At 41.5% G+C, this 16,862-nt stretch overlaps 1 long non-coding RNA gene across 1 annotated transcript in view; it reads right to left on the reverse strand.

Annotated features, from left to right (window-relative positions):
* Positions 1–11,660, reverse strand: part of LOC103600970 — a 41,074-nt gene extending 29,414 nt beyond the window's left edge. Inside the window, exon 1 of the long non-coding RNA XR_551427.1 lies at positions 11,375–11,660. This is a non-coding gene — a long non-coding RNA (uncharacterized LOC103600970). The remainder of the gene's footprint in view (positions 1–11,374) is intronic.
* Positions 11,661–16,862: the final 5,202 nt, after the last annotated feature.

A 16,862-nucleotide genomic window follows, 5' to 3' on the forward strand; every position in this document is an offset into this window, starting at 1 on the left:
GGGATACGGGTCTGAGCTAGAGAGAGGAAGAGATGAATGTGAGAGAGGCTCCAGAAAGTGATTGAATGGGCCGGCCTGTGGCTCACTCGGGAGAGTACGGTGCTGATAACACCAAGGCCACAGGTTCGGATCCGATATAGGGATGGCCGGTTGGTTCACTGGCTGAGCGTGGTGCTGACAACACCAAGTCAAGGGTTGAGATCCCCTTACCGGTCATCTTTTAAAAAAAGAAAAGAAAAGAAAGTGACTGAATGACGATGGGAAACAAGAGACATGAGTCAAAGAGGTCTACAAGATTGTGAGCCAAAGAGATTAATGAAGAAATCAAACAGTAGGAAGTGCAGCCACTGCTCAGACATGAAAGGGATGAGCTTGAGGTGACAAAGTCTCTAGTTCCGTTTCTATCCAACAAAAGTTTCCATAAAAAGACAGGACAGGAAACCATCACCTTAGAGTTAGAAGTGAATAAAGTTCCCAAGAGGTTATGTTATGATACAGGAGCTTCCTGGCCTCTCTGCAGCCAGGCACCTCCAGTTTGTCTTACCCAGAATGGGTCTCACTTGCAGTCAAAGCCCTTCACTCCATTGTCCTTCCTCCCTATGCTCCTCCACAGCTCAGAACACCTGTGGACAGGCTGGCCCTTAAGGAACAGTCACCTCGGCCTTGTCTTAGTGTCTCCCTGGACTCCAGCCAAGCTCAGTTGAGTGTCTGTGCTACTAATCTCTATTCCTGATATCTGACAGCTGTCGCAGATGTTCCTGGGCCCTTGTTGCAACTCCTGGGGTTTGGATCCTTGCTGTCTCTTACATCTCTTGAATGCCCTCTCCCTGACTTCTCTTTAAACTTTCTGGACCTTCTGCCCATTCCTATCTCTGGTACTTTATCACCAGTAATACAGTTTTTCCCACTGTTTATCTGTACCTTGATTCTATTATCCTGTCTCTGCTATGATCTGGAGGTGAGTAACACAGCTCTCTGCAATGTATATAACAAAACTCTCAGGTGGTATGCAGAAGCACACTGATGTGCCCAATTGGGTTACAGTAGTGCCAAGAGATTGACATCCTCAGGCCACACCCCTGAGACTTGAGCAGCCTCATCTGGGGGCCCTAATGCATCACACAATTATTATCACCTTCTTCAAGTGTCATAACGTGAAACAAAAAATTAGAAAGTGCTGGTCTAGAGTCAAGGTTGTGGAGAAGATGAAGAGCAGAAAGACAGTCAGAAGGGAAAGAAAGAACAAGGAAAACAGAGTGTCATCGAAGCCAAAGGAGAAGGGCATTTCAGGAAAGCATAGGAGGCAGCCGTGTCAATTGCAGCACAGCAGCCAAGAAGAACCGGGACTGAGAAAAGGCCACTGTGTCTATAATTGTCTAAGTTCATTTTACATGTCAAGCAAACAGTAGATTCAAAAAGGAAGTGGAGGGCTAAAGGGAGCTAGAAAAAAGGTCAACTTGATGCCTGAAGAAGCAAGAGAATGTTAAAAGGTATCAGAAATGCTTTACTAGTAAATCCTAAAAATATACCAGAAAACCTAAGGCAGTCTTCAGCTAGCAATAACATTAACTAACAGAAATCATTTACATAACTGAGGCAGCTTATTAAGCCAACCATAACTGTCAACATTTGCTTAAGTATCTCAAAACAAAAAGGAATGAGAGGCTAGAGCTTAAGATAAATAAAAATTAATCCAATTCAGAATCAAATGGAAAATGCCATGGGCCCAGAGAATGTTTATGTGTGGGATTTTGTTTCAAGACCCTAAATTTAACAAGCTGAAATTAAGTACCACAGCATTCAAGAGTTTGAAATAAAGAATTTCCTTTTAATGGAATATTTTCATTTCATTAAAAAAAAAAGAAAATAGGAACAAAGCATCCTTAACTTACTTAGAAGCAAGTATTTCTTGTGCCATAAAGATAAGCTTTGTAATGGTGTAGAAGGGAATTGGAGTTGTCCCTGCCCACCCCACTTCCCATTCCTGTCCAGCCTTCCAATCCAGACTGTTTCTCGCTTGCAAACAGAGGCTTTCTGCTGCAACTTGTGCAAGCAGCTAAGTAAGCATGAGTGAGATCTTCAGTCTTTGGGGAAAAAAACAGCTCATATTTGCAACCTGCATCTCAGTACTGAGGGGCTTTGATTAAACCTCAACACCCCATCGCCTGTCACTAACCAGAGGCAGAGTGATAAAGCAGAACTGAGTAAGAGCTTTGCATTCAGACAGAACTGAGTTCTGCATGACCTTGGGCAAGATACTTAACCTCCCCAGATCTAGGTTTATCACTTTTATTAACTACCTTAGAGTGTTGCTGTGAGTGTTACTGAATGTAAATTAGTCCCATCTCCTTCTGTCACCTTAATCCTTTCTCAACCCTCCCTCCCCGCAAAACCATTTTTCTGCCTGGGCCTACCTCCTTCTGACCTGACCTCTGTCTTCCTCAGCCTCTCTGTGGGTGGTATGAGGCTCTCTACTCAGCCTCCCTTGCTCTGCCATTAGCTGACATTTCAGCCTGAAGATCTACTGATACTTGGCTCCTGGAGAAGATAAGTATCAAGGGAGACACCAAGAAAAGAACAGTTAAGTGATGTACACGTCAATGCCCGTTCAACCAGAATACTGGAATGGAACCAGTGTCACCTAGTGATGAGGAGGGAGGTCTTCATCTACCCGAGGAACAGTCAAAAAGCCAGATAATACAGTCTTATTTCTGAAAAGCTATTCTGGCTAGTTTCTATCTCCCAAGTTATTGCAGTAAGCTCCAGTACAAACCTAATAAAACTTTAACAGTTCCCAATAAATTTGAGGAAGAAAAAAACCCTCTTGATATATGTAACATCCTTCTCATTTGGCTTTGCTTTCTTCACCTTAATTTAAATTTGCAAAGAATTGATTTAAGACTTGATCACTTGATTACCTAGAAGCAAAGAAAGTACATGAAAAAAAATGTTAACTCATTTTTCACCTTCTTACGTATTAAATTTATTACTGAAAATATCATAACTAAAATCATAAGAATATGACAAGTAAAAAAGTTTGAGGAAAATGTGATTGGGTCCATTCAAATATGGGGTAAAGCAAAGCAGCTTTGCTAGACATCATCAAGCAATAAAACTGAGCTCTCTGTAAGGTTTAAGTTCTTGCTTGTGTTAAGGAAGTTTGACAACATATTGAGAAAACACCTTAAATCAATAATAAGTAGCTCAGATTGTAAAAACTGATGGAAGAGAATGGACTTTGAATTCTATTCCCAAAAGCTGGAAATCTTTTGAACCATTTCAGTAATTTAATTAAGAAATCTATTTAATTAAGATAAACTAACACATTCTTGAGTCAGATTAACACTGTTCAGGACATAAATGTGATTGATGGCTGTTGGGCAACACAAAGATCTTTCCTGCAGAGAACATATTTCTAAAGCAGCCTCTTAAATCATCTAGCCAAGGTTGTGATGGCAGGTTCAAAAGATTTGTAACAATGCACGTCTTACAAATAAAAATAAGATAAAGAATTACAGAAAAACAGAAAATCAAAGTTAGGAGGGAGTGTAGAATTGAACTTTTACTTTTTATAGAGGTGGGGACTGGGGCCTCAAACTTGCCCAGTAACACAGCCAGTTATTGGTGAAGTCACAACTAACAGGTGATCTACTGGCACCTAGTCCAGGCTGTGGATGTGTCATGATGCTGCCACCACCAGGATCAGGCCAGCATCTGATGGCTGGGGGCTCTTCTGAGTCGGCTGGCTTGGCCAGAACAGTCATAACTCATCAGTCTATTCAAGGCTGGCTGCCTTGTCCATCTGTCAGCTCAGACAGTCACTATGGTTTTCACACAGATACACCAACCAGTCTATGGCAGAAGTGCAATAGCCAAGTTCCTCAATGATTGATTAAAATTTAAAATTTGGGGCCGGCCCGGTGGCGCACTGCTACAGTGCACCGCTTGGGAGTGAGGTGGCGCTCCTGCCGAGGGTTTGGATCCCACATACAAACCGGCCACTCACTGGCTGAGCGAGGTGCGGGAGCAACACAGAGGGTTGCGATCCCGTTGCCGGTCCTGGTCCGGTACGGGTGCGACACTGAGGGTTGCGGTCCGTTGCTGGACACGGAAAAAAAAAAAAAAAATTTAAAATTTGTTGTATGTACATTATTTAAAAATCAAATTATACAGAATGTTACAAAAAATAAAGTTTTCTGCCTTACCCCCCAGTCTGAGTTTTACTACCTTTTGGTGTCACAATTTAGTCACTGCTGACCATAAATATGTTCAACGTCTCTTTCTTGATTTCTCATTTACAGACATTAACTTTTGACTAATTGATACTAAAGCTGAGAAAATTGCCTCAATGATATTTTTTATTTTTTATATTATTATATTTTTTATTTTTTTCTCCCCTTTCCATCCTCATCAGGTTTTATTAGTTATATTATTTTTAGTCTTTGTACTGCTTAGTTTTATAACTTTAAACAATAACTAACTATCCATAGGTTGTTCCATCAACTTTAAATTATCTCTCTGGCCCTTCCGTTATGTTGATGAAGAAATCAGAACCCTACCCTACCCTCACATCTCCCCCTCATCATCCATCTCCACCTCCTGATTTCCGTCAACTCTGCTTTTACTTTTACATTCACATTCTGCTCTGTGACTATAATTTAACGTTAATATTTCATCTGTTCGTTGATCCTAAAAAGTGACATCCAACAAAAATAGCATTTACAATATTTTTGTGATGACTATTTTTCACTACAGATTCAAGTTATGTCATTGGACCTGACATCACCGAGTCTCAAGGGAGAATGAGCATTTAAGAATATCAACCCCTCGCCCCCAAGTCTACAAAGAGTATTAGGATGACAGCCTACTAAAGAAAGCTTCCTGTGATAATCATCTGGGGGCGGGGGAAACAAAAAAACCTTTTTACCACCTCAGTATATTTGCATGTTCATCAAATATAAAAAACTCTGCTCGCTGCAGCCAAACCTACCTGCAGATATTTAAAGCAATATCTAAGATTTTGCATCAACAAATTAATATTTAAAACCAAGGAACTTCTCCAACAAAGAGGGGTAACTTATATTGCAGAAAGGGCTTGCCGCTTCAAATCCAAATTCTGTTTTTGCTAAATAAGTTTGCTGTGAAGACTTTAGCAATGTATTCCCTGAGCCTCAGTTTCCTCATTTAAAAAATTGAGGGTAAAACCACCTATTACATAGGCACATTGTGAGCATAAAGTTAGAAACATATGTGAAAATGTATAGCAAAAACTGCTATGAAAATACAAGGTATTGTTATTAATAAGGAACACAGGGTGCTGCTTATGACAAAATTGAAATGCAGTACAGATGCCCAATATCAAATTAAGGCCATTTGCAGATAAAATAATCAAAACAGTATGTGCACAAATTGGTGCTACATCCCAGGAAGGAATTTAAAACTGCTCATCCAGACATTAAGAAATCTGCTGTCTTAGATAACTTATTCAATACATCAATAATTTTATGCGAGGCACAGACTCAGGAGGGAGCCTCCTTGCAAGAACTACCAAATGGAGCATCTCATTGGTCAGATGAGGATGTACTGAAAATGGGTTTTAAGGTTTTGTGTCATGGACCTACACCTGAGTCCAAGTTAATAAGAAGAAATTAATTCAGGTGTCATCTCAAGTCTCATCAAAGGAAATTTTAAAATGTCTAAGAACTGAGATTGTTTTAAACACCCTTTAATGCTGCTCTTTGGACAGGCTTTCCAAATGTTAATAATAGTTCCTTTCATCAGTTTCAGCACATACAACACACAGTCCCACAGTGTTACGAAAGTGTCATCAATTTCAAAGGACCACGGAGACCAACGAGTCAAATCCAATTCCCCTAGTGCTGTTAAAGCAAATCGCAGGCCTAGTGTAGGAATTATCTGTGGCATAGGTTACTTCGTGTTCTAAGAACTCCCAGTACCAAGCAAAGAGAATACCCAAGAATGTTATTTCTCCAACCCAGGAAAAAAAAAAAAAAAAAAGTTTTAACTTCAGGGCTTCATGTCAGTGTTAAGAGTTGCTCCTTCCATGTTTGCCTTTTCTTAAGGTTAATACAGACAACCCTGGGGATAGAAATCATTAAACTCTTTCTAGGATCTGCTGAGACCAAAATATGCCCGAGAAACATCTGCATACCAATAAGCCCGTCACCATAGAGTGCAGGACGATGGGACTCATTAGAGCTGCAAACCTGCTGAACTCTGGTCATCTCCACTCATATTAAGAGGATGTCTCTTTTACCCTTTATGGCAACTGGATTTTTCCTCAGCTGTTGATGAGAAGAATCTCCTTCTTTATTGAGTAGATATTTCCCTCAAGTGTTGCTCTCCTTAATGGCAATTTTACCCTATTATGTGTATTTCCCAGGGAGCCAAAGAATGTTAATGAATGTCAAGCCCACATTTCTCTCAGTGGCTGGATTTCCAAATGTGGTTAGAGCAGTGGCCTGCTGCAAGCGTACATGCTAATCAGGCTCCATCTGCACAGGAGGCTGCTTGCAGAAACAGACAATTATTTTGCTTCGTGCAGGGCTGCTTGGGGAGGGGGAGCAGCTGCAGAGAAGTAAATTCCCAGGGCTTATGATGATTAGGGGCCCCCCAAAGTACACTTAAGTCTTTGAAATAAATACCAAAAAAAAAGTTTCCAAAAAGCATGAAAAGAAATTCTTACTCTTTGGGTCCCTTCACCATTTATTTCAAAGCCTTTCCCATCAGAGGAAATATTTCTCTCCAACTGATTCAGGGACAAGGGCCCAGGCATGGGGAGCTATCCCACTGTGTACTCAGTAGGTGGTAGGTAGCTTTCCCTTTCAACTAAATGAAGAAGTTCTGGAACAGGAGGCCACAGACAATGCTATGCTGCTGACAGTTGAGAACGAAAAATATTAAATATCTCACCCGTTGAGTAATCGTTTCTCTACTGCAGTGTGCCCAAGGGGAGAAGTCATAAATGAATTACTGATCATCATAGGAATGTTGAATTTACAAACTACCAGACATACTCTCTGGTGGCTTCAGTTCCACAAATGGACAAATTTGTGGCTCTTTAGACACTCAGAAACTCTAGCCCAAGTAATCATTTGACATCATTATTTTGAAGTTGAGAAAATATTACATGATTATGCTTCTCATGTTGCACCCCGCACCTTGAAATATTTTGGGGGAGATTGGGGACACACACATGCCATCAAAAAGCAGGAATTATGAAGGCAATTTGATAACTGCAATGACTGGATTAGCTAAAGAGCTGCCCATTTCACCACATACCACCTCAATAAAAGTTTGAGCAACAGAACAGAGCGATTGTCACATCATTCCTTAACCCTCAGCTATTCCAAATATACTACTATAGGTATCTATAGAAGCAGCAAGACCAGACCAGAGTGGCAGAGTTTTTGCTTCAATTTGAACACTTCTAAAAGCCTCATGTTGGCCTCAAATAGGACAGTCCCAGAAGAGAACTAGAAGAGAGGCTGCCCTGGGTTCTGGAGCTTCCCTGCTGCCCCGGGCACTCCTGGAACCAGGCAAAATCCCCATGGGGCATGGCCCAGGCTTTTACTGCTGCTCCAGGAAGGACTAGAATACCCAGTGTGCTGCACTCAATACATCTCTGGAAGGGGCCCAGGTTAGGGCAGAAAGAAAGAGAACAGAGGAGTCTCTTCACACAGCCAGGTACTTGCACCACCAAACAGAGGCTCAGTTCTGAAATCCACTCAGTCTCAGTGAAGGCCTCCCTGCTAAGGAGCCTGCCAGGGCTTTTCCTGAGTGACTGTTTAGTAAACTGATAAAATTGGCAGGGTTATATCAACAACTCCTCTGGAAGAACAGGCCTGATAGTAGCTGACACAAAAAGTGGATAAAGGTGGGGAAAAGATCTGCCAACTAACCTGGGAGAACAAGGAGAGACTAGAAAGATGACAGATGCCTGTTACCCACCTTCTACCCTACTGGCCTTGAATAAGAACAGAAAGAAATTAGGGTGTGAATTTGTCCTTCAAACAAAACCAACAAGTGGTGAAAAGTTCGATTTGTATGTCTAGATACAAATGATAGAAATGTATTGTTCCAATGTATGGGTCAAAACGTGCTGAGATATGTGGAGAGGGAGGTGACTGCCTAGAGCAAGGCCCCTTGCACGCCTCACAGATAACCCGGCCACGGGAAACCCTGGCAGTCTGACCGCACACTTGTTTACCTTAATCCGGATCCTGATGACTCACCTGGCTTTATGCTAACTTCACATCTATGCTCCAACCTTAATCCTGAGTGATGGTGGTAAAAAACCTTAGTCATGGAAAATAGGTTTTTGTGAAGCTGAACTAGGAAAGAGACAAAACTTCTGTGGCCCTAATGCAAAATGTTGTAGGAGTACTTTCATTTTTACTGCACTCTGATGTTCAAGTTAAAAACAGCTTCCCATTTGTTACCTCATTTAACCCCCACCATACTACTCAAGAGCAGGTCTCGTATCTGTGGGGTAGAGGTTACAAGTCTCATATCTCGGGTCTGAATAATGAAGCAAGGAAAATGTAGGTAGGTTGTCCAAGACTACTCAGCTTCTTAGTGACAGCGATGGCCTCAGAACCCAGACCACCCAAGGCCCAGGCAATGTACTCCCTCCACCAGTACATTACCAACCAACAGAGAAATCCCCAAGACACCTACTGGCAAGGAGAGCAAGGGGACAAGTCAAATGTTAGTCTTCTTGAGGTTCTGAATTTGACATTGTTTTGTTTTATTTTATTTTACCTGCAAAGATAATAATAATAAAGGAAACTAGACAGAGGCTGGAGACTCCTCCTCTGTGTCAATATTACAAATGCCATTTGAAATGGCCTTTACTGCAAATAGACTCAGAAGCCACAGCTGAGTATGGAACAGTTCCTGAGGCAGAAATGAGATGCCACAGGCAAAGCCCTGCCAGGGTAGCGTTAGTCTAGAGTGTGGCACTTCTGGACTGTTAACAGGTTTGCTGATTTTGCTTATTCACATTCCTGGTAGTTCTTCTCCTGTCTTGTCTGTCTCATGTATTTACAATTTTCTCCCTTCCCTCCCTCAAGAAGCAGAACCCTTCGATGCTCTCTTATGGCACAGCCAAAGGATGCAGCCACTCCGCAGTCCTGCAGGTGCCCTTTCCCTCACACATGCCGCGAGGCCTCATGGAGGATACCAGGGCAGAAAGCAAGTAGCCTCCACATCTCTTCCTGGCCACTGAGTTTTCAAAGTTCAGGCTCCTACAAAAAATGGAGAGGTCTCCTCACCTCTTCCAGTCCAGAGAGTCCCTTATGCCTGGACTGAGGTAAAAGAAGAACAGATGAGAATCTGTAAAAATTCATGTTTCATGAGCCTTCTCATGGCCTGAAGTGTGTGCCCCAAAAATTCATATGTTGAAGTCCTAACCCCCAATACCTCAGAATGTGACTGTACAGTAGTCCCCCCACCCCTAATCCATGGTTTCACTTTTTGAAGTTTCAGTTACTTGTAGCTAACCAAGCACAGAAAACATTAAATAGAAAATTCCAGAAATAAACAATTTATAAGTTTTAAATTGTGCACCATTCTCAGTATCATGATGAACTCTTACACTGTCCTGCCCAGGAAGTGCATCATCCCTTTGTCCAACATATCCAGGCTGTATGCGCCATCAGCAGTTAGTCACTTAGTAGCTGTCTTAGTTTTCAGACTGACTGTTGTGGTATCGCAGTGCTTGTTTTCAAGTAACCCTTATTTTACTTAATAAGCACCCCAAAGTGCAAGAGCAGTGATGTTGGCAATTTGGATATGCCAAGGAGAAATTGTAATGTGCTTCCTTTAAGTAAAAAGGTGAAAGTTCTCAACTTAATGAGGAAAGAAATAAAAAGCTGAGGTTGCTAAGATCAATGGTAAGAAGGAATTATCTGTGAAATTGTGAAGGAAAAAGAAATTCATGTACAGTATATATAATGTTAGTTACTACAGTATATAGAGGGTTAGAATGTGGTTTTAGGCATCTACTGGGAGTTGTAGAACATATTCCTCGCAGATAAGGGGTCTACCACATTTGGAGATGGATCTTAAAGAAACAAGTTGTTAGGGTGGCTCTAATCCAATATGAAGGGTGTCCATATAAGAAGAAGAAATTTGGAAACAGACGGGTATAGAGGGAAGAGCACGTGAAGACACAGGGAGAAGGCAGCCACCTAAAAACCAAGAGAAAGGCCTCAGAAGAAACCAACCCTACCGACACCTTGATCTCAGAATTCCAGCCTCCAGAATTGTGAGAAAACAAATTTCTGTTCATGAAGCCACCCCATCTTTTTTATGGCAGCCGTACAAACAAAACAAACCTCAGAGAAAGAAACCCTGATTCTTCCTCCCAATCAGGTTGCAAGCCCAGGCCCTAGGGTAAGAGAAACGGTCAAACAAATGGCTTAGCTTTTCTACACCTCCATGTTTTCAACTATAAGAAATGGATAATAATAATACTTAACTTGAAGTGTTGTAATGAGAATTAGCAAGATAATGAATATAAAGAATCACCCACATAGCAAACAGTCAAGGCTGGTTTGCTATAATTACTGGTCAGAATGAAAACCAGATCTTCAACTTTTTTGTGACTCCTCAAGGCACCTACATTCAGTGAATTCTCAATAAAAGACTGACTAAACATTTCCAGGATTAACAGTTTCTACAAACAAGAAATTAAAACATAACGTTCATGAAATTTATACAGCTACCTGAAAAGCAGATGTTTTGAATCAATGCTGTCAAAAGGTATAAATACAATATAAGTCATAGCCTAAGACACACGAGTCACCCATTTAAAATAAATTGAAATGAGGCTCTAACTGTGTTCACTTACCGTTATTTACTCAAAATATGATGTAAAATAAAGCACGTTTGGACCCATAAACAAAAAATATCATTATCTAACAAATGCTACCACCACAGACAGGAAAAGAAGAAGCAGGGGACTGCATTTTATTTTGCATTAATATGTGACATTTTCTGCCTCAGGAAAGTTCAGAGCCATGGTGCTCTTTTATTGCTTGTGTTTCGTGTGTGTGTGCGTGTGCACGCGTGTGCATGCGTGTGTGTGCCCATGACCTTTTTTCTCCGTATGCGTTATGGGTGGATTTAATGATTGTGAGTAAAGTTAATTCCTGAAAAGGAACAGCCTTACCTTATACATATTAATAAGTGCTTTCTTTGAGAAGCAATGACAGCACTTGATACATTTTGACAAAAATGAAAGGGGGAAGAAAGCTGGCACCACTATTAAGAACACCCCCGAGGTGATAGAGAGCCACATCTTTGATATATCAGCTCTCGGTCTCAATGCACACACTTATTAACTCACCTGTGCACCAAGAATTAGAATGAGCTCCTTCTTTAGACACATATTCTTAACAGCAGTCCCAGCAGACATCCTGGAACCAAAAGCAGGGCTTCCATGTGGGTTGTGGTGTAATTTTCTCACAGTCTCACAGTACAGTTTGTACCGACAGCATCTCTCAGCAGATTAGAGACAAGCAGCATGGAAGTGATCGTTAAAAAGCTCGGCGAGGCCAAAAGGGTGGAAAAAATATCTCGGCTCCAAGCGAAACGCTGTCCTTTACTAAGAGAAGGGCATGAGGTTGTGCCTGCCAAATTATTGCCTCAAAGATTCCAAACTATCTGAAATAGATACACAGGGATAAATGAGTGCCAACTCCAGATATCCACATTTATATGACTACCGTGCCTTTTCCTCCGAGAGCCTCGGAGGGCTTTGCAAACACTGTCTCATTAATCCCCTCCAACTCCCTGAGAGGACATCGGGTGATGGCAAGTATGATTAGACCACTGTAGTCAGAGAAGCAGCAGCACAAAGAAACCCAACTATGTACTGAAAAGGTTTCAAGAACGTGATGCCTCAATGCTCAGACCAAAAGCATCCACTGCAGCAGGATCGTAATTTAGAAAAAACTCTAAAAAAGGAAGTGGATGCATATTAAACTATAAGTATTTTTCCTTCCCTTTGCTATTTTTTATGACCGCATTAGTCAAGATCCTCGGAATCGAAAGAAAGTGACAGCCACAGGGATGAGAGTTGATTGCAGGAGCACTGGAAAGAGGGAGGCAGTCTGGGGAACTGCCGCGTCAGCTGCTGGAGCATTAGGCGTTCCAGGGCTTCTGACTGCGAGGGAATGAGGGATGGAGCTCAGCATCATTCCCAACAATCACCTGGCTCGTGGAAACTATTCAATAGCTCTTTGTTTGCCTAATAATAGCACTTGAGTTTTCTAAAAAAGAATAGCAATAGCAATAGCTAACTCCACTAGTCAGCTATTGCTGCACAACAAACCCCCCAAACTCAGTGTCTTTAAACAATGATCATTTGCTATGACTCATCCATCTGCTGATCGAGGCTGGGTTGTCTGGGCAACTCAGCCTCAGGCTGCAGCAGCTGGGTGGCCCCACTTCTCAGTATGGGTGTGGGCTAGTTCTGCTCGCTGTGTCTTTCATCCTCCTTGGACAAGGAGACTAGATGGTGCATATTTTTTCCAAGGTGATAGTCAAGAGGGAAGCAAAAAGAGGCAAGACTTCTAACACCTAGGCTCAGAACTGACACTTTGCCAATTTCACCTACATGCCATTGTCCAAAGTGAATCACAGGGCTAAGCCTAAATTTAAGGGAGGGGCTGCTCATTGAACCCAGGTTGGGGCCAAGGCAGGTGCAAAGGCAAGAGGGGGTTGTGTGTGTGAAGAATTAGGCCCCATAATTTCATCTACCTCACTAACATTATCAAACATACACATGAGCCAGCACTATGTGCAGTCTTACCCTGCACTAACTCATGCACTTAATCCTGCAACATGCCATGAGATAGGCAATATTATGCTTGTTTCAGAGATGAGGAGATTAAGGCTTAGAGAGGTTTGGAAAATCATAGATTCCCACCATTCTATATGGAATGTCTCCTAAGACAGAGTTCATGCCAAACTCTCTCAAAAGCAGGCATCTGAAATAACAGCCCACTATATGGCAACCTTTAACAGTGCCCAGAACCTCAGGGCAATCGTCTATGACTAGCATAGCAGGAGTAGGGTGGCTAAAACTACTGGCACAAGCTTTAGCCACTCTGTACAAAAGAATCTTCCAGTCTGCTATTCTCAGAAGAGGGTTCTTATGGAAAGGCACTTCAAGGTTTCATGAACTGGCCGGGAAAACAAAATTCTTTAATGTTTATCAATATCCCAATGAGCAGCTTCAGGCCAAGTTAAAAAAAAAAAAGCAAGATATGTTAAGCATCTACAGATATATTAGGAGGACTTGACATGGTGTTCCCTCAAGGAATTCATTGGGGAGAGAGGCTACTAGATGAGAAACAGAACAGTCACAAAATCGTATGTAATCATGTGTGACCAAGTACTTAAGGATATCAAGAGTCTTTGAATTTAAACGACTTCAAATGAGCACTATTGTTTTCTGCTCCCAGCATAGCCTTACCCAGCTATATACAACACACACAAGCACAAGCTCACAAACACAAGCACGTAAATGCGTGCACATCCAAAGAGGGAAGACAAAACTTCTGCCCAGGTAAAAGAAGAGAGCCTAATTTCTGAACTTTGAAGAGGTGTCAGGAAACACTTATCTAATGGCACCGATGCCAGGCAATTTATGGACATTACCTTATCTAATCCTAACAACTTTATGAGGTTATCTGTATCCCAATTGTATTAGTCCATTTCTGTTGCTTATAACAGAATTAGCTGAACTGGATGACTTCTAAGAAACAAAATTTATTGCTTACAGTCCAGAGGCTGGGATGTCCAAAGTCTGGGGAACACATTTGGTAAGGGTCTTGGTGGTGGCAACGGTGATCCAGGATCTCACACGGCAGAAAATGGCAGAGCAGAAAGAGACTAAGAGCACATAAGAGTATGTGCTCACAGAACCACACCCCTGACCCTCAGAACCACACCCCTGACCACCATTATTAATCCCTTCATTAAAGCATGGTCTTATGGTCTAATCACCTCTCCAAGGACCCATCTTTCAATTACCATAATAGGATTTCCCAACCTCAACAGTTACAGCGAGGATTTAAGCTTCAGTGAGGTTGGGGGACAACCAATCTACAACAACTATTTTAGAGAAAAGGAAACTTAGAGGAAAGGTGTAACTTCCCCCAGAGTCTCGCATCCAGGAGGAGGAGGAGTTAAGATTATAACCTGATATGTATGACTACAAAGCTCATGTTCTTTTCAATAGATTAAGTTACATTGGTTATTACAGATAACCTATATTTTTAGTTAAATAGGCTCATTGACTGAGAACTGATCATAAAAGGGAATGTGTCCGACTCATTGGGGGATGAGGGGTGTTTAAACAAAAGGGATATAAATTCATTTTATATAACAAAGTCACAAGAATATTCTGTTTCCCCTGGTGCCTGAGAAACCAAATGACTGTTGGGACTCTGGGCCTGAGGAAGGCGATAATGGGAAAAAAGAATTCTGGAGAGAGAGTCAGGCCTACCAATATGGCAGGAGAGAGAGGGGAGAGAGAGAGAGAGAGAGAGAGAGAGAGAGAGAGGAGAGAGAGGTGGAACAAAAGTTTGTGTAAAGGAATGAATGACCAAGGAAACTAAGGTATAGCAACATCTGAAATTCAACTCACAGTGTTTCCTCTTTGGGGTTGCAATTTAACTCCAAGTTTTCAGTAAATATCTCTTCAAACAATAGCCTGGCAGAATGAGAAAAATTAGGGGTCACCCTTAAGTGGAACTACGTGAAGAGTGTTCAACAGCTTCAGTAGCAAGAAATAGAAAGATGAAAAAGGATGCAGATTCGAGCCTAGGGATGGAGAATGAAATAAGAAGTGGCCACCACAGGAATGTAACTGCCCTTTCCCACCCTATCCCCTGGTCCCTACCCCCTACCTCACCCAGGAGTAGTCGAGATTTTTAAAATAGTCATATACTTCCTGCAGCTTCATGTGAGACGGGGACTCTATTTTAACTGGACATTTAGCAAGACATTTAGATTTTATGACACCAGATCACTTGGGTACATCTGAGTACCTCTTGAAAATAACTTGAAATTCTTCAAGCCCATGAAATCACTATAATAATCTGAAAAGTCTAAGGAAATCTGACCATAATATTTGGTCATGTTGAGGACACCAGATTACTTTACCTCAAACTCATCCCAGGTTCCCACTCACTTCTCGGTCTATACTAGGTGTTCAAGAGTAAACCATTATAAAAATCAGTATCTCCTATAATAACTAGATAGCTGATATCAAAAGATCCTGTTTTTCAGAGATGTTCAAATGCCTATAATTAGATGAAAGTTAGCCAGTACACACAGAGGATTCAAATATCAAGTTTAAACATCTTGAGGTCAGTTGTTGGCTCATTAATGACCCATTGCAAGAGATGAAACAGCAAAAAGAAATACTGGAAGCAAGAACTATCCCATTCATTCTGCACCACCACTGTGGCATCACATCCAGGTTTATGTATATCATAAAACAACTGCTCAGAATAAGACGTGAGCCCACCCTGAAGAAGCTTAAAATCAAGTAGATTAATTTCACAGCCAGTTCACTCTCATGATGTCAGAGACTGGCAGTTTCTGGGGCAGCTGCAATAAGTTTCAAAGCACCAGGCCTAAAGCTCTGTGTGTCTCTAAGAATAAGTCTCCCACTAATCTTCACACAGATTCACCTCTTTCCAGATCTATAATAAATTAAGAAAAAGGCATTAAAACGTGAAAACAAGGAGAAAACAACCCTTCAAAACAGAGAAAAGTCCTGCAAAAAATGAACAGTGAGAAAGAAACTAAAACAAGAGAAAAGCAGAGTTTGCTTTTGCAATTCATAAAACTAAAAAGTACCCTCAAAATGCTCACCATAAGAAACCTGTGGCAGATACAAACGTTCAACTCTTAGTTTTCTGCTTCATTTTAAAAACTTAATTGGAAGTTCTATCACATCTTAAGTTAAAAGTAGCAATAGGATGTAATATTAAAATGCACAGATCATTTGTAAAGAGCATTGCTCACTCATGGCGATGTGACCACCATGGAGAGTGATGTGCAGGGCCAGATGCTCCGGCTGTGAGGAGGTGTCTTAGTCCATTTTGTGTTGCTATAACAGAAATACCTGAGACTGGGTAATTTATAAAAGAAAGAGGTTTATTTGGCTTACAATTCTGGGACAGCTGCATCTGGAATGGGCCTCAGGCTGCTTCTACTCACGGCGGAAAGCGGCAGGGAGTCAGCGGGCACAAGCAGATCACATGGTGAGAGTATGCAAGAGAGAGGGAGGAGGTGCCGGGGTCCTATATACAACGAGCTCTCGTGGGAACTAAGAGAGAGAGAACTCACTCATTAATCCCCCCTCCCCCAAGGAGAGCATTAATCCATTCATGAAGGATCCGCCCCCATGACTCAATCAGTTTCCAACACTGCCACATTGGAGATCAAATTTCAACATGAGTTTTGGAGGGGACCACACATCCAAACTGCATCACACACCATCAAAATCAAGGAAAAAAAGCATGATTATCTCAACACATGCAGAAAAAGCATTTGATGAAATCCAACATCCCTTCATGACAAGGTCTCTTAGCAAATTAGGTATAGAAGGAAAGTATCTCAACCACCTCTCCCTTCCAACCAGCTCCTATGCCACTGCTCATATCTACTTCACTGCTGTTGAACAGGGCCCTTCACTTCATTTAATTAAAGCCCGAGGAGCCAAATAATCTATTTTAAAACTAATTCTATAACTAATTTACTTTAAGTAGATATTATTGAAGAACTCAATTCTTACTTGTAGCAGTTCTTACTTT

The sequence above is a fragment of the Galeopterus variegatus genome, unplaced genomic scaffold (assembly GCF_000696425.1).
Source record: "Galeopterus variegatus unplaced genomic scaffold, G_variegatus-3.0.2 Scaffold3524, whole genome shotgun sequence".
Classification (NCBI taxonomy): domain Eukaryota; kingdom Metazoa; phylum Chordata; class Mammalia; order Dermoptera; family Cynocephalidae; genus Galeopterus; species Galeopterus variegatus.